This window comes from Chrysemys picta, chromosome 22, assembly GCF_011386835.1.
Source record: "Chrysemys picta bellii isolate R12L10 chromosome 22, ASM1138683v2, whole genome shotgun sequence".
NCBI classification, from domain to species: domain Eukaryota; kingdom Metazoa; phylum Chordata; order Testudines; family Emydidae; genus Chrysemys; species Chrysemys picta.
In genome coordinates, this window is record NC_088812.1 from 19,264,426 (window position 1) to 19,286,228 (window position 21,803).

At 49.6% G+C, this 21,803-nt stretch overlaps 1 long non-coding RNA gene across 1 annotated transcript; it reads right to left on the reverse strand.

Annotated features, from left to right (window-relative positions):
- Positions 1 to 16,203: 16,203 nt before the first annotated feature.
- LOC135977021 (uncharacterized) lies at positions 16,204 to 19,326 on the reverse strand. The gene is made up of 2 exons (XR_010594327.1): positions 18,040 to 19,326; positions 16,204 to 17,619 (listed from the first exon to the last, which is right to left on the reverse strand). It is a non-coding gene; the product is annotated as an uncharacterized LOC135977021 (long non-coding RNA).
- Between the last annotated feature and the right edge of the window lie 2,477 nt (positions 19,327 to 21,803).

Below are 21,803 nucleotides of genomic sequence, written 5' to 3' on the forward strand. Positions count from 1 at the left end.
GCCTGGACCAGGCCTCTTCCCCAGTGGCTGGTAGGGGAACCTGGGCCTGCTGTCTAGTCTGGGTTCCAGCTTAGGAACCCTCTGATCAGCAGCCAAGGTCTGCACCCCCTTAAACCTTGCCACTTTTTCCTGCACCCTGCCACCTAATTTCCTTCTTTCCCTCTCAACTGTCCAGAGTGGCTACAGACTCCTCACTGCAGCCCCATTCTACTGCCAGCTTCCTGGCTTTAGCTTACCTCGCCTGCTCCTTCCCATCTGGGGTGGAGCATTATTCAGGGATTACTTAGGCCAGCTAATTCCCCTCAGCTGTGGCCTATCCAGATAATTGGTCTCATTAACCCCTTCTAGGCTGATGTGCTATGACCACCCCATCACAGGCCCCCTATAGGTGCTCCACTTCAGGTGCGTATGCGCCTCTTGAGGCCTTGTCTGGAAATTTTCCATTAGAATCTGTTCAGTCCGCTCATGCGCTCTATACAACTGCGCTCCGAGGGCTGTGTAGGCCAACTGCCATCAGCAACTTCTCTATCCAAACATCCAACCAAAACAGTCCAAAGCAGAGGGGAAGAAGGGCAGGCAGTGGAGCAGCCATATGGACACACGCCTCAAAGAACCAGTTAGTGCACAAGGTGAGTAACCTTTTCTTTGAGTAGCGTCCCCGTGGGTGCTCCACTTCAGGTGACTCCCGAGCAGTATCCTCACAGGGAGAAGGGGGCTTTGGAATCAAGTTCAAGACTGAAGACAGAACAGCAAAACCAAACACCACAAGAGATCTGAGGGTGTGGACCAAGGCATAGTGTTTAGAAGATGTGTACATTAAAGCCCATGTAGCAGTTCTCCATATCTCAGGCACTAGAATGTTTTTGAGTAATGCTGTGGAAACTGCCTGTGACCAGGTAGAGTATGCTATAATCATTTGGAGAGGAAAGGCACCAGCTCCATCATAGCAAGCAATAAGATACTCAGAAATCCATCTCAACCATCTCTGTGAAGAGATCATGGACCCCTTTGATCCTTCTGCGATGGAGACAGAATCTAGGTGATTTCCAAAATTGCTTGGTCCTATCCAGACAAAAGGCCAATGCCCATCACATAGCTAATGTGAAAGGAATTCTCCTGCTGAGATTTATGTGGTTTAGGGAAAAATACTGGCAGAAGAATAGACTGGATGGAAATCTATCAGTGCTGTAGGTAAGAACTTTGGGTGAGGTCATAGATAAAAGGAGGAGGGGTGCCTTGGTGTCTCCTACATTTGTATAGTGTCAAGCCCCTCTTAGAAAACATTTCTACCTGTGATTCAGGAGTCAAAAAGTCTCCAGGGGAGGATGTCTCCTCCTGGTTTCCCCACCTGTTGGAACTTCCTTTGTGCTCGAGGACTCAGTTTACTGCTTAAATGCAAATGAAGCAGAGCACACATTCTTTTGTTTCAGACAGAGCTGTTTGGGCAGGGTGTGGTTTGGAACCTCTGTTCTGTCTAATAATTAACTTCCTTTATGATGGCCTGGAAGCATTCATAGAATATCAGGGTTGGAAGGGACCTCAGGAGGTCATCTAGTCCAACCCCCTGCTCAAAGCAGGACCAATCCCCAGACAGATTATTATCCCAGTTCCCTAAATGGCCCCTTCAAGGACTGAACTCACAACCCTGGGTTTAGCAGGCCAATGCTCAAACCACTGAGCTATCCCTCCCCCTGTGGATAGAATGACCAGACAACAAGTGTGAAAAATCGGAACAGGGGTGGGGGATAATAGGAGCCTATATAAGAAAAAGACCCCAAAATTGGGACTGTCCCTATAAAATCGGGACATCTGGTCACTCTACCTGTGGAAGATGTTCAGTAAAGGTTGCAAACTTGTAATTCTTGTGAAGTTGGACTTGGCTGTGACTGCCTTACATTTTCCCATCCGAAATCGGAAGGTCGTGGATGAGTAGGCCTTTTGGTCATAAAGTTCTGACTTCTGGTCCTTCTATTAAGGGATAGAGCGGGAGTAATGCTGTTTATCCCACTCGTTTACAGCATCCACCACCAGGGAAGGAGATGGTAGTGGTGGGGAAGGGGGTGGACAAATTCTGAATCCCTGGGGGGACAATTTCTTATCTGCCCGTTTGCAACGTGGTGGGATGGTGGCAGAATTTGCCACACAGTCTTTGCTGGATCCAGGAGCACTTCATTAATGGGTAGTGCAATCCAGGTGAGTGCTGACCACTGCACAATGCTCAGGAGTTTGTGTTTGACTCTTAACCGCCTCACAACGTCTCTCTGGAGGGTGTCTGCCACCCTCTCCACCAGGTCCTGGAACTGGCAGAAATCATGGTGCGGGAGGCAGGACCTTCTCTGGAGATAAAGAGGAAACAGGGGTTTGAGAGGTAGCCTCTCTTTTCCTCCCTAGCCTTCTGTTCTTCAAAGGCCTCCTCATGTTGGGGATTTGGTGGAGGAGAATGTTTGACCCTAGTTTCCTGGCGCAGTGGAGTGAGAGGTCTGGCAAATTGCTGCCAATTCGCTGCCCAAGGAGCCCAGCATGCCCATATTGGGGGGGGCATACAGGAGTGGGGGTGGTACCCAGGACTGATGCGGGCGAGGATCTTTGTCAGAGCATGGGTTCCTGCAATGATGCACAGGGCAGCCTGCCAAAGAGGGCGCCATGCACTGGCCCGGTGCTCCACTTGCGCGCTGCGGCCAAGCAGCCACAGCGCTGGTTCCTCTCCACCCGACCCAGCTCCCCCCTGCTCACTTGCTCCTCTTGGCCAGACAGGGGTGGAGAGAAGCCCTCAGTTGCTATGGCTGTGCTCCGGCCCCACCCCACCTCCTCCCCCCAGAGGCTCGGACCACTTGGTAGAGCGAGTGGGGAGGAGGAGAGGGGGAGGCTAGGCGGCGGGCCCTGGGGTTTCTGGCTGCCACGTGCTGCAAACAGCTGGGCTCCCCCATGGTGCAGCCCCCCTGCCTCCTCCCTGGGCTCTTGGGCCCCTGCCAGCCCTGGGGCAGCGCTGGTGGGAGGATGCTGAGCGTACAGCTCCCCCCTGCCCGACCCAGCCCTGCCTTTATTCAAAAGCAGAGGCCAGGAAGCGTGGGGGTCCCGGACTACGTTGGGCAGGAGGTGGCACCGGCACCCAGTGGACGGACACCCGAACCAGTGGGCACTCCTTGCTCCAGGTAAGCCTCTCGGCCTGGACCCTGCAGAGCAACTGGAGTCCCTTCACCCCATCCCCCCACCAGCGCCCCTGGGGGAGACCCAGTGCCCCCTGCCCCATCCCCCCATGAGCGCCCCTGGTCTAGGGACGCATGTGGGTCTGGTCCAGTTCGCTCTGGGGAGGCATGTGGGTCTGGTTCAGTTCAGGGGGTTCAGTCTGGGGAGGGATGCAGGTCAGGTCCTGTTTGGTCTGGGGAGGGATGTGGGTCTGGTCCAATTTGGAGGGTTGGCCTGGTCTTTTGGGGGCACAGCTGGTCCTGATCCTAGTCTCTCTGCCCCTGTGCCTGGGAGGTGGGGGGAAGGACTATCGAGACTCGTATGAATAATGACACTAAATAAAATGTATTAAAGTTTTTCATATTTTTTAATTTTTAAAACATTTTAAACAGTTTTTAAATTCGCCCCAATTTCATACAAAAATTTAATTCAAGGCCTGATAGTTCATATGAGAAATGTGAAGGATGAGAGTGTGATGGTTGGTTCCCTTTTAGTGGGAGCAGCACATGGCTGGTGCTTTGGCTTCTGTGAGCTGTCTCTCCCCACACTCTCCCTCACACACAGTCCCCCCAGCACACACCCCAGGGCTCCCTGCATCCAGGTCACTTTCCCCACCTGAGCTGTGCTGTGAGGCATCAGGAGCTGCTGCTCTCCTGCCCTCCCCTCATGCAGCCCAGGCAGGGAAAGTGACCTGGATGCAGGGAGCCCTGATGTTGCTCCTCGCTCCCCCCTCACAGCTTCCTACGGGTCTGCGGGGCAGAGGAGCAGCGATCCGGGGAGGAGCGAGCAGCAATGCCAGCTGCTTTGGGCATCCAGGTCAGGTTCCCCATGTGGGTGCAGGAGGGGGATGCAGGGGTCAGGAGTGAAGGAGGTGCAGGGATTAGGGGCGCAGTTGAGAATTCGAGGTCTCTAACACCATAGACTTAGCAGGAGATTGGGGCCTCTTGGGAGCTGGCTTCTTGCGGTGGGAGACCAAACTCCTCCTCTTTGGACCCTCACTGAGTCCTCTGAAGTCTTCCCCCTCTTAGGGAAGACCTTAGCTGAGGTCGGAGGGGCACTGGATCAGTCTGGAGACAGATGTGCTGGTGTATGTCTACTGACCTGGCTTGGAAGACCCAATTGAAGCTTCTGAAGTTGGAACTCTCCCTGCGACCTGCTTCTGAACTCTAGATTTCAGAGCCAGGCACGAGTGACATGTCTGGGAGATATGGGTCTCCCCCAAACATGGGATACACTTAGAGTGGCTGTTGCTGATCTGGATAGTCTCCCGACAAGAGGCATCATTTGAAACCTGGTGAACCAGGCCTGCCCACCCAGGCCAAACAAGTTCCCTAGAAAAAATGGAGGAGAAAGGGAGAGCAAAAAATTCAAACCTCTCACGAGCATCTAATTCTGTACTGACAACTAACACTAACTAGAACCACTAAACTAACTGCATAAATACAGGAGGTTATCCAAAATGAGATTCTCTGGGCTGAAACTGGTAGGCCTTTCATCCTATCTGCTATTGCCACAAAAAGTTGCATGGATTTACGGAATGGCTTGGTCTTCTCAGTGTAGAAGGCTGGGGCACATCTAATGTCCAATGAGTAAAGACACCGTTCCTCTGAATTCCTGTGCAGTTTCGGGAAGAAAACTGGCAGAAAATAGCCTGGTTATTGTGGAACTGCGAGACCACCTTCAGAAGAAACGCTGGGTCGGAGCGTAGTTGAACCTTGTCCTTGAAGAACACCATGTTCGGTGGTTTTGACGTAAGGGTCCTGATTGCCGAGACTCCTCTGGCCAAGGTAATTGCCACCAGGGAGGCAACCTTCCAGGAGAGGTACAGCAGAGGACTTGATGCTAGCAGTTCAAAGGGAAGGCCTGAGAGTTTTGACAGGATCCGGTTTAGGTCCCATGGTGGAATTGGTTTGCAACTTTGAGGGTAAAGTCTTTTTAACCCTTTAAGGAAGCAAATGGACATCTCATGTGAGAAGACCCACCTACCGCTCACCGGAGTGTGGAAGGCCAAGATCATTGCTAAGTGTACCTTGATGAAAGCAAGGGCTAGGCCTTGTTGTTTCTGATGGAGCAGGTATTCCAGCACAGACTGGAGGGAAGACCGAGTCAGCCAAAGACCTTGTTGGGAAGACCATACTGAGAAATGCTTCGACTTGGCCAGGTAAATAGTTCTAGTAGACGGCTTCCTACTACCTAGCAAAACCTGGTGAACTTGCTCCGAACAGGCCTGTTCCTCCAGGTTCAACCATGGAGCTTCCACTTGGTGGAGTAAGCAGCTGTGATCTTGTCAGAGCAGGACCGGGAGGGGTGGGAGCAGCAGCCAAGGCGCCACTGACAAGTCGAGTAGTGTGTCAACCCAGCATTGGCGCAGCCACGCGAAGGCTATAAGAATAACCCTTGTCTTGTCCCACTTGACTTTCAGAAGGACCTGGTGCACCAGAGGAACTGGAGGAAATGCATAGAATAGGAACTCTGTCCGTGGAAGCAGGAAGACGTCTGAGAAGGTGCCCGAGCTGTGTCTGCACAGCGAGCAAAATTGTTTACATTTCCTGTTCGGCCTGGTTGTGAACAGGTCTACCTGGGGAGACCCCCAACCTCTGGAAGACGTATCTGGTCACCTCTGGGTGAAGGGACAACTCATGGTGAGAGGAGAAAGATCTACTGAGGTGATCTTCCAGGGCGTTCCAGGCTTCCGGAAGATGGGAATCCTCGAGGTGGATGGCGTGCTTCACGCAGAAGTTCCACAGATGGATAGCCTCCTGGCACACGGTGGAGGAGCGCGCTCTTCCCTACTTGCGAATGTAGAACATGGCTGCCGTGTTGTCCGTTAGCATTCATACTACTTTGCCCATGATCTGGAGAAGGAACGCTTGGCAAGCTAAGAGGACTGTTCTGAGCTCTCTGATGTTTATGTGTAGGGAGAGCTCTTCCTCAGACCACAGGCCCTGTCTCCTGAGGGGTTTGAGGTGAGCTCCCCAACCTAGATCAGATGTGTCCAAAATTAAAGACACTGAAGACTGGGGGGGTAACGAAAGGAATGCCTGCAGTTACTGACTGTGGGTCCTTCCACCAGTTAAGGAAGGCGAGAATTATAAGCACCAAGTCTAAGTGGATTTGGTGAGCACACCGAGGCCAACCAAGTTTGCAGGGGTCTGAGGTGCAGCACTGAGCGCCGTACCATGTAAGTGCACATGGCCATGTGTTCCAAAAGTTTGAGGCAGAACCAGACTGTCAAGATGGGGTGGGCTCGACCTTGGATATCAAGATCCAATGTTCTCCAGAATCGAGCCTCCGGAAGGGAGGCTCTGGCCTGGGTCAAGTCAAGAACTGCCCCAATAAACTCTATTCTCTGGACTGGAGTGAATGTTGACTTTTGCTCGTTTATCAACAGGCCCAGTGCTCAGAAGGTGGCTTGGACCAGGCTGATGTTGTTCTTCACTTGAGCCTTTGAGTGGCCCTTGATTAGCCAATCATTGAGGTACGGGTACCATCATCGTGCATTTCGTAGAAATCCGAGGGGCTGCAGACAGACCAAAGGGGAAGATGGTGAACTGATAATGGGTCTGGTTTATGATAAACCTCAGGAAACTTCGGTGGCCTTGGAAGATGACAAGGTGGAAACATGCGTCTTTCAAGTCAAGAGCGGTCCCCTGGATCCAGGGAGATCATGCAGAACCTCCGTTTCTTGAGATAACTGTTGAGGTGACGCAGGTCCAAGATGGGTCAAAGATGCCCTCTGGCCTTCAGGATTAGGAAATATCTGGAGTAAAACCCATCTCTCTCTCAAGTTCTGGGGCACCTCCTCCACAGCTGCTACCCGTAGGAGGGCTTGTACCTCAAGCTAAAAGTTGAACATGAGACGGGTCCCTTAAGAGGGATGGGTAGAAGAAAATGGAAGGGTAACTGTCCGCCACCATACTCAGCACCCAGCGATCCGAGGTGATGAGGGACCATGCCGGACTGAAGTAGGAGAGTTGGTCTGAAAATAAAAAAAAGGGGGAGGGGGGGTGCGGAGGATCCAAGGCTGGAACTGATATATTGCCCTCAGGCACACCTTCCAAAGCTCTGTTTGGGGCCTCCTGAGGATCTGTGTGACCCTGGTAGTGTGGCTGAAGTGGATTGGGGCAGTTGCCTACGCTTCTAACCCCTGCTCCTTTTCTCGAACAGGTTCTGACATAGTAGTGGAGTCAAGAAGTGGGCTGGTTGCTGGGGCATGAAATGCTTCCTCGAAGGAGCTGGGGAGTAGAGGCCCAGGAGTCCTTCAGACCATGGAGCTGTGTCCCCATTTGCTCTGTGAAGAGGGAGGTACCCTCGAATGGGAGGTCCTGGATTGACTGTTGGCGCTCCAGTGGTAGCCCCGAGGGCTGAAGCCAGGAGCATTGCCTCACAAACACTGCAGAAGCCGTCGTTCTGGCTGCTGAGTCAGCTGCATCCAGAGCTGCTTGGAGTGAGGCTCTGGCTACAGTTTTCTCCTCCTCTAACAGGATGGAAAACTCTTGGCTGGAGTCCTGAGGCAGAGTGTCCTTAAACTTGGCCATAGAGTTTCGCATATTGTAATCATACTTCCCACGCAGGGCTTGTTGGCTGGAAATACGAAGCTGTAACCCAGCCAGCGAATACATTTTTCTGCTGAACAAGTCTAGCTTCCTTAAGTTCTTCTGCTGCCTGCCTGGCCTTGCCTGTCCCTCTCATTGGCTGCTGTGACCACAAGAGACCCAGGAGGAGGGCCAGAACACAAGTATTCGTACCCCTTGGCCAACACGTAGTATTTCTTTTCTGCCTTCTTTGAAGTAGGAGGCAGAGAAGATGGAGTGTGCCACCCAGGGACCTGACCGGACACATAACATCCTTGTTAATGAGCAGGGCAACCTTGGATGGGACTGCTGTGGACAAAATGTCAATGAGGCTATGCGCTAACTCCTTGAGTACCTCCACCACCAGCCCCATGTTAGCAGCTTCACTTTTTAGAAGCTCCCGATGGGTTCTAAAGTCATCTTGTGGCACCAAGCAGCTCGGTCCCAAGACAGCTTCATCTGTGGAGGAAGAGGAAGAGGCCTGAACCAGTGGGGTCTTCCTTCTCTTGTTTGGCCCCAATTACATTCCCCAGGCCCACATCTTGTGTGTTGGTATTGGGCTCAGTACCAGAGACTGGGTCAGATGCAGAATGGTGAGGTGCAGGGGCCCTCCTTTTGGACACAAGCAAATAGGAATGATTGGATGGTGGTCCTGGTACTGGGGGGAAAGCCCCACAGGTTCCAGAATGGCCACTGGACCTGCACTGGCCATTGTTCTCCAGGCCAGGTGCCGGCAGGTAGACCTACACTGGGATCAGGAGGGATGTAGGATGGGTAGTGCTGGATCAGGGAAGACCTTGTCAACCACAAGAAGGCCGGTTTGCCTGTGGTCAGTACTGAGGCCCCTGGTGCCAGGTAAGAGCTCGAAGCCCCATGCTCCTTCTGCTCGTCACACTCATGGGAGCCAGTGGTTGTCCCATTGACAGTACCGGGAGGGACAGTAGGTCCCTGCCACTGCAAAGGCCTCCAGGGTGGAAGGCACCGTGATCCTGCTGGTGTCACAATGACTCCCCAGCATTGACAGGTGATCCCACTCCAGACTCAACAGCACCTGTGGGCAGGGTGGAGTCAATGGTGCCGCTAGGGCACCGGAGGTGGAGGAGTGGCCTGACATGGGTCACTCCCCGCTGAACTCACCTTGTTTGTCCTTTTTTGGGACCAGAGAGTGTCCCCTCTCAGACCGTTGCTTCTTATGTGTCTTTCTTGTCACTGGAGATGGAGAACAGTGCCAAGAAACATGTGCGGTGCTGGAGGGGCATTTTGCACTGAAGCCAAGGTGCTCGGTGCCCCTGGCTTGGCTCAGACACCGGCCTAAGTGCGGCTTCCATTAGGATAGCCCTTAGTCTAGCTTCCCTGTCTTTCTTTGTACGAGGCTTAAAGTCTCAACAGATTTGACAACACTCTCATAGGTGAGCCTCTCTCAGACACTTCAGACAGCTGGAGTGTGGGTCGCTCCCCAGCATAGACTTGCTGCAGGAGGCACAGGGTTTGAAGCTGGAGGACAGGGACATACCCAGCCCCAGTGGCAAAGGGAGCCCCTCTATGCTAAGAGAGGGAGCTCTATCTACACCAATGTTATTTACATTACTACTAAAACTAAGACTAATAAACTAGGCTGAAGAGAAACCACTGAACAACACCTTGCTGAAGCAAGAGTTGTTCTAGTGACTGTCACGGGGGGTAAGAAGGAATTGAGAGGCTGCGGGGCTGGCAGTGCCCCTTATAATGGCACATGGCACCAAAAGGCACTAGAGCTGGCCTGACTGATATCACTATGGAAAAAAATTCTGGCGAATGTGCACACGGTGTGCACATACCTAATGTAGAACGGACATAATCACTTGAAGAACCTGCTTTTCATATTTAAATGAAATCTGTGATTCACCCATAATCCCGACTCTGGGAGCTGGGTCTTTATGGCTGAAGGAATACAAGGCACTATCAAGGTCTTGAGAAATGGGCAGGGATAGGGGGTTGCTAGTAAAATGGTGCCTGAGTCAGGAGGTGAAGTTAGGCAAATTAGACCTTTTCTGGGGAGGTTAGGGACTCCCTGAAGTCCCCACCTAAAGAGCCAGAGACCTAGTAGGCGTCCTCAGAGCCAGAGACCTAGTAGGCGCTAGCTGTAACTGCTATGCACAGAAACAGTTGAGAATTGTGGAAGAAAAACTCCACTCTCAGGTTGGAAGCAACAAAATCAGAGAGCTTTATTCAAGCAATTGCAAGGGAAGAATTCAGCTGGCAGAGAGCATCCCTGCCTCAGTTTCTCCAAAGTACAACAAAATCACACAAGTATTTATACCTCTTTGTGACGTGCATTAATTAAAAACATCTGCATTTTATTTAGGCTGTTTGCTATCTAGTCCAGTATTTACTCACTTTCTTTTCTCAAAACATCGTTATCTCAAGGCTAGGCCACACTGACTATTCTGCTGTTTTCCACTCGCTTCTGACATGAGCCCGGCTTCTACAGGTCTCGCGATATTAGGCTAAGACTTAGGCCAACAGTTGCTCTGTTTCTTACACTTAAATGGCAACTTAAACGCTCTCTTTTTTTCCCTGCTTCCACACTAGTGAGTGCTATGCAAGCAGTTGCAGGCAGACACAGCCCAAGTGCAGCTGAACCCACGGGCAAGGGGTGTAGGGGGTAAGTTAGGAAAAGCAGCTCAGGTCTGTCGACAGCCAAAACCACGAAACACCCGGAAGATGTGATGGGTTCTATTTCTGACTCTGCTGTAAGTGTCTGATGGCTCCTTACAGTATTTAGGTGGGGACAATTCATTCATATAATCATTTAATGTGCTATTGGGCTGACCAGCCTTTGGACTAACAAAGGTACTTTTAGTTAAAGTGTAGACTGGTGTGGGCAAACTCAAAATTGGGGTTGGGGTGTGGGAGGGGGTGCAGGTTCAGCTGGGGGTGTGGGCTCTGGGGTGGGGCTGGGGATGAGGAGTTTGGGGTGTAGGAGGGTGCTCTGGGCTGGGACAGAGGGGTTCGGAGGGCAGGAGGGGGATGAGGGCTGGGGTGTGGGGAGAGGCTCAGGGGTGCAGGCTCTGGGCGGCACTTACCTCAAGTGTGGTGCAGCCCTGAGCAGGGCCAAGCCACCGGTGCGGCCCCCGACCCAGCGCCCCGTCCGGAGTGTCGGAGCAGTCCCAAGCTGTGTGGTGCGGCCCCCGACCCAGCGCCCCGGCCGGAGCGGGGCCGAGCCGCGTGGTGCAGCTCAAGCTGGCTTAAAATGGCCCGCAGGTCGTAGTTTGCACACCCCTGGTGTAGACTCATTGAACCGTATGGGGAAGGGATAAAGATTCCCAACGATGGCAAATACCAACTATCACCCAAGTTGGTCACATGCTATTTACACTGGCCGTCAGCAGCTGAAGCGGCTCAGCTGGGCCATGCAGCTCAGTGCTTGGAAGCAGAAGGAATTTCAGATCGAAACTAAACACTAAAAATCCAGCTGTCAAATGTTTAGAGGTCTGTGTCATGGGTGGCCAAACGGTGATCACACCGGGGAAGTGCTGTCTGGGATTAAAGCCTACGAAGCCTGTTATGTGCCTGATGTTTGTGCCCCCCCCCTCCAGCCCCCCTTCGTCTCATCCCTGGGTGGCATTGGAACCCCAAGGGGAGTGGTAGCTGGTACACACCAGGGGGCAGTTTTCAACAGTCCCATGTCTGTTTAGATGCACTTTTCTTTCAATCAAGCTGATGCAGAAGGCCCCCCCGCCCCCAGTGCTGGGGATGATTCCCACCTGCAAACTGCAATTGGGACATTTCAAAGTGGAAGGCTACTCTAGGATCTTGTGCAATGATTTCTCCTGCTGTGTTCCCCACCAAACGCCCCTTGGCCCAGGGAAATGTCCACAGCCCATTTTCCAGTGGGGGGAAACAGAGAGATAGGCAGCGTAAGTGACTTGGAAAAAGGTTACATAGAAAATGCAGGGTAGAATGGGGAAAAGAGCTCTGCTCTCGATGGCAGCAGCTCTAGGTCTGAGCCAACAGAGCACAGGGCCTCCCACAACAGACTTCAAATCGCTGACTTCAGGCCACCACACAATGGAGCTAACAATTCTCACCCACCTTTGTGAAAGACTTTGAGATATGTAGGCAACAGCGTGCTGTGCAAGTGCAATGGAGCGCCCTTAGCCATGTTCTCAGACATTAAGCCCAGAGAAGGTCAGTAACATGGCAGGGAGGTCACATGGCCCCACTGGGTGGCATCAGCTGTGAAGCCATGAGAACTGAGCTCTAGTCTTGGGGCTGACACTTATTTGGGATTTTCCTTCTCAATGTTCATAGTGAAAGGAGCTGTGTGACTCTTTGGGGGCGTTGCCACTGACATCAGCAGGGCCAGGGATTGCACCCTCGGTCAGGTGTTGAACGACCACAATGTACTTCATACAATATCGCACCATTTCCAAAACACAAGCATTTAGAGCAAGGAGCAGAGCCTTTCAGGATAGCAGGAAGCTTGCACTGCCCATGTGAGGGGGACGGTCATGATTCAATCCAGACTTAAGATCTTAGGTGCCAGTTTGTGATATCTTACAGGAGTCAAGTATGAGAGGGGGAGCCGTGTTAGTCTGGATCTGTAAAAAGCAACAAGAGAGTCCTGTGGCACCTTATAGACTAACAGACGTATTGGTTTTCACACCAACTGCTAGAAGAGGGCCTCATCCTCCCTGATTGAGCTGACCTCGTTATCTCCAGACTGATTCTGGCCTGCATATTTATACCTGCCTCTGGAAATTTCCACCACGTGGGTATTCACCCACAAAAGCTTATGCTCCAATATATCTTACAGGAGTGACATTTTCAGAGGGGGTACCTAGCACTTACATGAAACTAGGCTCCTTCAAGGGGTCTCCTGTTGGGCCCCCTTCATCACTGTGAAGACTCTTGGCCAGTGCATTGTTGACCAGGTGGCAGCAAACAGATTAGAATAGCCAGCACTATCCATTGCCTTGCTTTAAGCGCTGGGGGTTTTTATCAATGAGGTCGGTGGCACTGTTGCAATTTAGCCATGTTAGCTGGTTTTTGGAATATAAAACGCGATGATTAAGGTGTCGATCCTGCAATAAGCCCTTTATGGAGCTGGGGCCCAAACACTATTGCAGTCTTGGGGGGAATCCAGTCTCAATGCAGAAAACCAGATAGAATTTCAGACAAAGTAGTTTTAGCTTTATATTCAGTACAAATGTTTATTTTTGCAATGAGAACCGCACAAAAAAACCTTTAGTATATAAGTGAAAACTCTATGAATTCCCTTCTACAAATGTCTAAAGTGTTTAATACAAGTCTCAAATTCACTGACAGAATTATTTGCCAAGCGTTCCATGCAAAAAGTACAGTGGGATTGTACGTTTCTCTTATTCTTTTGTACAGGATTAAAGAGGAGGAGAAAATAACCAGGATTACATCATTTAGACTAGACTTCTATAGCAAGAAGATGCATTCTAATGTCCATAACTGTTAAATCATACACAAGGGGATGGGGTGGGGGGAAATTAAATAGTGTATCATCTGAATTACAACCCAATTATAAACACACACAGTAAAACAGGGGAAAAAAACATGAGAATAGCAAAAAAACCAAAACAAAACAAAAAAAACCACAACCACCTTTGGCAGAAAAAAACCTGAAGGAATCATTTCTTCAGCTAAAGATACCACGTTATGGTCATCATTCGGCGACGTGTAAAAACAAACAAACAAAAATGCACAGAATAGAACAAGAAGAGTACAACTTAAAAAAATATTTAAAGTTACAGAGTATGTAGGTGCAACCTGTATACGTTTCCAGATATTTGCAAACAATACAGAGGTGAGCAAGAAAGGGAAAGAAACAGACTACTGGATTAACCCACCAGTCTAAAAAATGCTACCGCTACTCCGAATTATTAACTACTGACGATAAAGGTTTGGCAAATTTCAAATGCAAAAAAGGGCTGAACATTAAAAAAAGGACTAATATCGCTATTGACTAGATACAGGGGGGTTTGTTCTTTGCATACATATAAATTATATAATATTTGTTTTCTTTATTTTACAACCTAGGGTGCTCTCTTAGAAGTTCCAGCACTTCCAACTGGTTTGTTTTCTTGTTTGCAATGTGGTGGATTTTATGTACAATTGCGATGAGTGTGTGTGTGGTCACTCTTACAGCGGATGTGCACTTAAAAATACCCGGAAACCCTGAGCTTAAAATTAAAGGAGGGAGGAGATGATCACCCAAAGTGCTTTCATAAGAAGAGGAGAGAGCGTGGAAAGAGGAATACTGCCCAAGAAGGGTGAGAGATGGAAGCAGCTCACCCCATGGTTCTGCGTGAGGTTCAAGAGACGTCGTTGGAAGAGGTTAGAGGAGAAGCCAAAGGTTCAGATTTCCCCCACTATGCACAACCAAAGAAAGATTGAAATCCAGAGGCAATTTACAGACTGTGACACAGGATGCAGCTGAAGCCTTGGGAAAGGACTGTAAGAAGTGACTGTTCCTAGCCCTCGGGACATGGGAATGGCACGTTCCCTACCTCTCTTCCATGCCCTACAGTGCCATGAGGTTTTGCTCCTGCCAATTCTTGGGGATCAGAGTAAAATCAAGCATAACCCCTATTCCCCTGCTCGGCACAGCATAGAGAATCTGCCCAAGCCAAGAGAGCCTGCCCACACTTTGCCCAACCTGAGGCCCCATCAACCATTTGCCAGCAACATAAGGGTGGCTCCTAATTTGCATAAAATGATGCCAGTTGTGTCCATTATCATCATGGGTGGGGGGCCTTGGCTCACAAGAATACTACAAGTCCCAGCATGCAATGATCTTGGCCAGGCCACTAGCATGAGCACAGGATACTGGGACCTTTCAGATTGCAGTTGTATTTTAAAGTTAAAGGCAGCCACCACTTGTTGATCCACACTGGCACATCTCATCTAAACAAACCCACTGAGCTCTGAGGCTAAGCTGCAGCCAGTCACTGGTCTGGCCTGGGCTCTGCCAAGCAAGGAGAACAGGGATGCTGCTCTTTTGGGTTTCTCTTTGCAACAGCAGCAGGATCAGCTGCTAGTGAAGTTCCCTGGTGCAGGTTCTCCCAGGCAAAGGAAATCAGGACTTTTCCAGTAGAGACACCAAGGGGCTCTAATGAGACAGGCAGTTCACTGGGATGATTTCCTGAAATAGCCAACAGAAAAGTGGGGCTCTACATTCCCAAACCCAGACAGATCCTCACCTGATGCAGTTAATAAGCTCCCTATGATAATCAGATAGAATCAAGAACTATTCCTCATGCCATCACCAGACAAATCCTGCACTCTGCTTCTCTGGTCTTGCCTGCGACTAAGGATAGCACAGTGGGGAGGCCAGAGATTAAGAGCTACAGAGATGAGAGACTTGCATGTCCTGACCATTCTCTTGGTCAGTACCAGTTTCGATCGGGAGGAGCCTGTCAGGTTTGACTGAGTGTTGTTTCATTAGAGTGGGGGGTAGGGGATGGACTTGGGCAGGTTTATGGGATGGATTTCTAGACTTTCTTGCAGCCTCCCCACTACCCCAGCCAGCTCACACATCACTAGGTCGATCATGTTAGCTAAGAGAAACTTAACAGGCTGATTTCTTTTAAACGTATTCCCCTCCCCACTGGCAGCAGAGAGCTCTAAGGGATGACAAGAAAGTAGCTTCGAAAACTGAAGTCACTTATGGCAGACAGTCAAACCCTACAACCCGAGGCTGCTATTTCAACGCTTGCTTGGTCACTGAGACAACAGCAAAGTGGAGTTTATCCATACTAGTGCCGGCTAATCTGTCCCCTGTCCTGACTGGATCTTCCCAGGGATAGCTGCACCCAGTTCTCACACTGAACTAGGTCTGGAATGTGAAGAGAAGGCCCTCCCGCCCCATCATCCAACCCCCACATTCAAACCTCAGCAAGCAAGTATCAATGGAAGCCATCAGCTCTCAAAATGAATAGCTTGGCCAAGGCTTGGAGAATCCCAGCTCTTGCTCGGTGGGACAAACGTCACTCTGGAGTCAGGCAGGCTCTTGTGCTTGCTTTACATAGTGTCAGCTACGTCTGCATCACAATCTCAGAAATTGGGAAGGGACTGCACTGGTTGTCTGAGACGCTGTGGGTGTCAGTGCTTGGGGCACTGATGCGCCCTCTGGGTGAGAGAGGGGGCCAACAGCAGGATGAAGCCTTCACACAAGTTCAGCCTCACTACACCTTGTCCAGGATTGTGTTGCTTTAGCATGGCAGCTCTCCTAGCCCTCGTTTAGGAGGGAAAATGCACACTGGCTACCTAGGACAAGCTTCCCCCCAGGATGGGGACAGGAGCGTGAGAACTCCTTCCTTTCCCCTAGAGCACAGTCAGAAGATAGGGACAACCTTTCCTCAACAATCCTCACCCCTTTAAACAACTTAATCACAAATAGGATTCAAAGAAATGTCAGTACGACACCATCTTTTAAAAAAAAAGAGATGAGTTTATTCCATGATCAGTACAGACCAAATGCATATTCACCGTATTTAAGTAAAACCAATCAATTACTCCAGCGCTCACCCCATACTGACACACCAGTATTGTACTGTATAGTGGGTATTTATGGCACATAACGTTTTAACGGTTCATAGAATAAAATGAAAAGAACACACACTGAAGGCGCATGGGAAAACGCCCGCTGCTAGTGAGATTTGGTAGGTGGTGGAAGGAGCCTTTCCAAAACTGCCGCTTCCACTTGCCCTCCTCTCAGCCACTTCTTTTAGGTATAAAAACTTTCTTTTTTTTTAATCATATTTTATGACATTTAAAAAAAACCAAAATGCAGCTTTCTGGTTTTACAGTTAAAAATATAGACTAAAAGTTTGAAACTGAGCAAAATATAAGCAGTGTTTTTACACCGAGTTTGGTGGCTCACCAAAACCCTCAAACAAATATATGCCAACTATAGTCACTATACAATACAGCCCCAGTCAAACCCTAGTGACAGGGTGGTCGCTTCCCCTGGTGTTACTGGTTTCTCCACTCCACTCTATAACAAAGAGACAATTAATACCCAGTCAAGAGTTGAGCAGTAACAAACTGCCTGGAGGAAAAAAACAGACTGAAAGAAACTGACTTTGGTTGGTAGTCTAGCTCCAATTCCCGGACCTCCACACAATGCTAAAACAAAAACCTCACTCAAATGGCCAGTTTCACTTGACACCTCCACTGTACTATTCCCTTTTTCACAAGCAAACACTTACAGAGAATGGCTCCCAGCTAAAGGCTTGTGGGAAGTTAAGTTAAAGGCAAAGCCAGTGATGAAAGGACCAGACACAGCTTGTGTATTTTCCCAGCTGGACCCCAGGTCTCCCATTCTTGCCAGGATACTCCCATAGGCAGCCTCTCAGTGAAGAGCATCTCTTGCTGTCATGACACAGCACTGTTTATTCATAGACATTCTGTAACTTAGAACCTTTATGGATAGAAAAGGTGTGAAGAACATGAAGTCCTGGATATACTGTGAATACGTTTGGCATAGAGAATGTCGAGTGATCAGGGCACCCTTCCCAGCAGCTGCATGTCCAATCAAACCTAGTATGTAGTTGGCTCGTCTTGGTCGGTCTTTCTTCAGTGTGTGAGGGGGGGCAAAAGTCAAACTGTAAGGCAGACTCTGCTGATCCTTCAGAGGCCTCGACTGAAAGATCTGCAATGGTCAGACATGCAGAAGGGCTGCAGGAATGCTCCCCCTCCCAGCCGCCATGAACACTATGGAGAGTCAAAGATTTGCCGGGAAATTAAAGAGTCAGGAGAAGAAAACCAGGCGCTATTAGAAAAGATTCTCTTTGAATATTGCCAACAAATCGCTCTGGAAATTCATGTCGATAGTAGCTGCCATCTGAAGGGGGAGAGGAGATAGGAGAATTACAAAGGCTGCAGGATTGATGCTCACGGGAGCACATTGCAGGGATGCTGCACTTGACTCAATGGGTGGCATTAGGGACCAGGGATTTTGCTGGGCTACCTAAACTTTTTACTGGTATAATCTAGTACTTTTGCCCTATAAAAGACCTAAGTCTCCTGGCACAGTTGTCTGCCAATCTGTTCAAGTTGGGAGTCTTCACTCAGTTCACCAAGGGGTCAGCATCCCAGCAAAAGCACTCTGGCCTGCTTGTAACCCCAGCCGATAAACCCAGCGTGCTCTAGGACTATCAATTAAAGTGCAGAGCGATGCTCTGTCACTCAGCTCACTGCCTGAACATCTGCCTCAAATTGCCCCCCATCAGAGTGCCCAGTATTCCCCCCCCACCCCACTCACCGCCTCTCTGCGCCTTCGCTCCTGCTCCCGTTTTCTGGCCATCTCTCTCTGCTGATCCAGCATAGACTGAGAGGACTGTGGCTGAGAGCTCTGTGCTTGGGGCGCAGAGGCTGCAGCTGACACCTGCTGCTCCTGGCGTCTTCGGACTTCTTCCTGAACTCTGCGAGCTTGCTCCAGGGCATCCTCATCATCACGACTCCTGCCAAGACCCAAAAGTGTCATTAGAATGGTGGGGCGCTTTGTGCAACCCCATAAGGCATAGAAGTTTCTTAAACTGCTGGGTCCTTCTTCCATCCATGGGCTGGCTCACCATTGCTGTGATGAAGGACTGTGTGAGGAGAGTGGGAAGGGAGGTCTCAGATTTGGCTGTTTTAAACTTGTTCCTAGTGTGACCCGTATCTTAGATTTCAGAGTAGCAGCCGTGTTAGTCTATCAGCAAAAAGAACAGGAGTCCTTGTGGCACCTTAGAGCGTCTCATGGATGCCTCCCCTCTGTGATCCTATAACCTTCCTGTGGGAACTCCAGCAATCACTGACATAGTGAAGTCTCTCAGGAAAGGACTCAATGTATTACATTTTTAATGCCAGGTAGCAACTGGAAACGAGGAAGAGCAGCCAGCACCATGTGTCCAGCCATCTCCCCCAGCAAGTGCTCCCTGGGGATCCCAGTTGGAGAATGGGCAGCTAAGGGGTTTCTCCCTGTGGAGTTTGTTGCATAGTTAAGCCACTCATTTTGCGACCCCCACGCTGTGGAATGGGAAGTGCTTAGTGCATCAAGAGATTCTTGCTCATGTTGCTTCTTGCTTAACAGTACAGTTAGTCAGCTAGAGAAGGAGGAAACCGCAGCTGTTATCCAGCTGGCACACCCAGATACCTCAGTGGTATGAACTGTGAACAGAGTATGATGCTGGAACTCTATAACTTGCACTGGCTCCTGAGTGGGCAAGGAGCCCATCTTCTCGTGAGCCCACCATGGAAGCGGTGGCTATATTACACACACTGATTATATTCAGAGTTCCTGCACTGCTGCATGTAAGTGCTGCCACGCGTCTAGGCTAACAGAGCCCAGGTACAACCCAAGGGAGCTAGAGAAAAGGTGGCCTAGACAACAGGGCCATGTCTGGTATACCCCTCAAAAGGGCAGTGGAGACAGCTTTACCCTCACTGTCTTCTGGTTGATCATGCTGAAAAACCTGTCTTTTCCCAACGAATCAGCAGTGGCTCCAAGGCACCAAGCTGACAAGTGAAGCAAAAAGAGGAAGCGACTGTCCCCAATGGGGACATAACCCCATTCGAAGCACAAACAGCTTCACAGGAAGGATCGGGGCCGATGTACATTAAAAGGAGGAGGAGAAAGAGAAATCCGTCATACCCGCGACGCACAGGTCCCCCGAAACCCTTTAAAAGAAGGGCTTTGACACGCAGGGCCGGCCATAAGCGAAAGTCCAAGAGGAAGCCTGGGCGAAAGAGGAGATGCACTCTGCCTGGTAAAAGAGACATATTTTAATCAACATGGCTTTTGTTCACTGCGGGTCTGAAGAATGCACCAAATCCAAACTAGACTTGTTTCAAATAGCCCCTACACAGACCAGCATCGAGAAAAGCATCTACATTGAGGTGCCGCCTCTATCGGCCATTACGGAGTCTGCCCCCATTGACTTTTTTATAGCAGGGACTGGCATAGATTATATGGATTTAAACAACACGCTGCTGTACCTGTGTTGCAAGATTGTAAAAGGAGACGGAACTGAACTCGCCGTGGACGCCGAAGTGGGTCTGGTGAATTACCCCGTGGCCTCTATTTTCAGTCAGTTGGATGTCACGCTGGGAGACCGCCTCATAAGCCAAAGCAACAACTGCTACCCTTACAGGGCCTTTATAGAATCGGTGCTCAGTTACAGCGACGACACCCTCACCACGCAATTTTCCGCCGGCCTGTTTTACAAAGACACTGCTGGACAACATGAAGAAACAGAGTTGGATGGAGGGAATCTAGGGTTTATGAGGCGTGCAAAGCTGACGGCTGAGAGCAGAATGGTAGAGCTGCTGGGCCATTTACACAGCGATCTGTTTTTTCAAGAAAAACTTTTGTTAAACAGAGTGGATGTGAAAATTAAACTGACACGCAGTAAAGACGCTTTCTGTTTAATGGGCAGTGCGGCTGAAGGCTTAAAACTGCGCATTGTATCAGCGTCCCTTTTTGTGAAGAAAGTATGGGTGGCCCCGGGAGTCCGTCTGGGGCATGCGGAGGCCCTGCTTACCGCTAATGCTAAATACCCCGTGGACTGTGTGGGAATGAAAGTGTTTAGCAACCCCGCGGGCAGCAGGGTCAGTAACCAGGAGAACCTGTTCTTGGGACAGTTACCCAAAATACTTGTCCTAGGGTTTGTGGATAACAATGCCTTTAGCGGAAATTACGCTAAAAATCCCTTTCATTTTAAACATTACGATATTAATTTTGTGGCCTTGTATGTGGATGGTGAACAGATACTGACCAAGCCTCTGCAACCGGACCTCGAGGCAGGACGCTGCATGAGAGAATACATGAATTTGGTACAGACAGCTGGTAAACACATGAAAGATCGTTCTCTGTTAATCGACCGTGAGGAGTTTGCACAGGGTTACACCTTGTTTGCCTTTGACCTGTCTCCCGACCAGGAATGCGCTGATCACTATTCCCTGATTAAAACCGGGAACCCGAGAGCAAAAATACATTTTGGGAAGGCTTTAACGGTTACCGTCAATATGATTGTGTATGGGGTTTTTGACAATGTCATAGAAATAAATCAGAGGAGAAACGTTCTGTTTGACTACATGTGAACATGGACACCGTGCAGCTCTCACATGTCTTATCAACGGACCCTTACACGAAAAAGAATTTCTTAGATGTGTTCCCTTGCGATTGGCTCCCAGGAGGCAAGCTGTCTCAGAGGCCCCTAGGCTTGGTGGTGAACACGCATCCACACAACCAACCGGGTGAACACTGGCTCGCCTCGTATCTGGCGGAGCGTAACTGTGGAGAGTTTTTTGACTCATATGGGCACCCCCCGAACAGTGTGTTGTTTCCTAAAAGCATTATGAAATTTTTAAACAAAAATGCCACAGACCTGGTGTTTCACAATAGACAATTACAAGACCCCTGCTCTGTCACCTGCGGCTATCACTGCGTGTTTTTCTTACATCATCGTAGCAAGGGTTTATCTTTTGATCGGATTTTAAATTTGTATTCTAACGACTTAGTGCAAAACGACCGGATGGTGATGAAGTTTGTAAAAAGGAAATTTAAATTCTTGGGCATGCCTAGCCTTGCTCAAACCATGTTTCAACAAGCCCAGACATGTGTATCTTGCAATGATTTTCATAGCCATGTTACCCAACAAAGCACCCCAGGTGAGGGGTTTAAAGACAAATGATGTTTGGTGTGTTGTTTTAAAAATAAAATAAAAAAATTGAGGAAAAAGTACACAGATTTTTTTTTAAATTATAGAAATGTTTTATTTAAAGCAAAACATTACCAGTTTAAAAAAAAAAATTAGAATGTGAAAAATGTTACACACTGAGCCATTCGGCTCTTTTAGCCAATTTTCGTTTTTTAGACGGCAAAAAAGGGGTCACGGTTTCTCGATCCACCCCGGTGTCAGCAGTCGAGGCCTTGAGGCGTTCCAAAAGATGTCTGTTGGCCGCATTGCCCATGACGGAAGATGGTACGTTCAGTTCCGCCATGGCATTCATAAACACATCCCATCCTTTAGGTACATGTCTGCC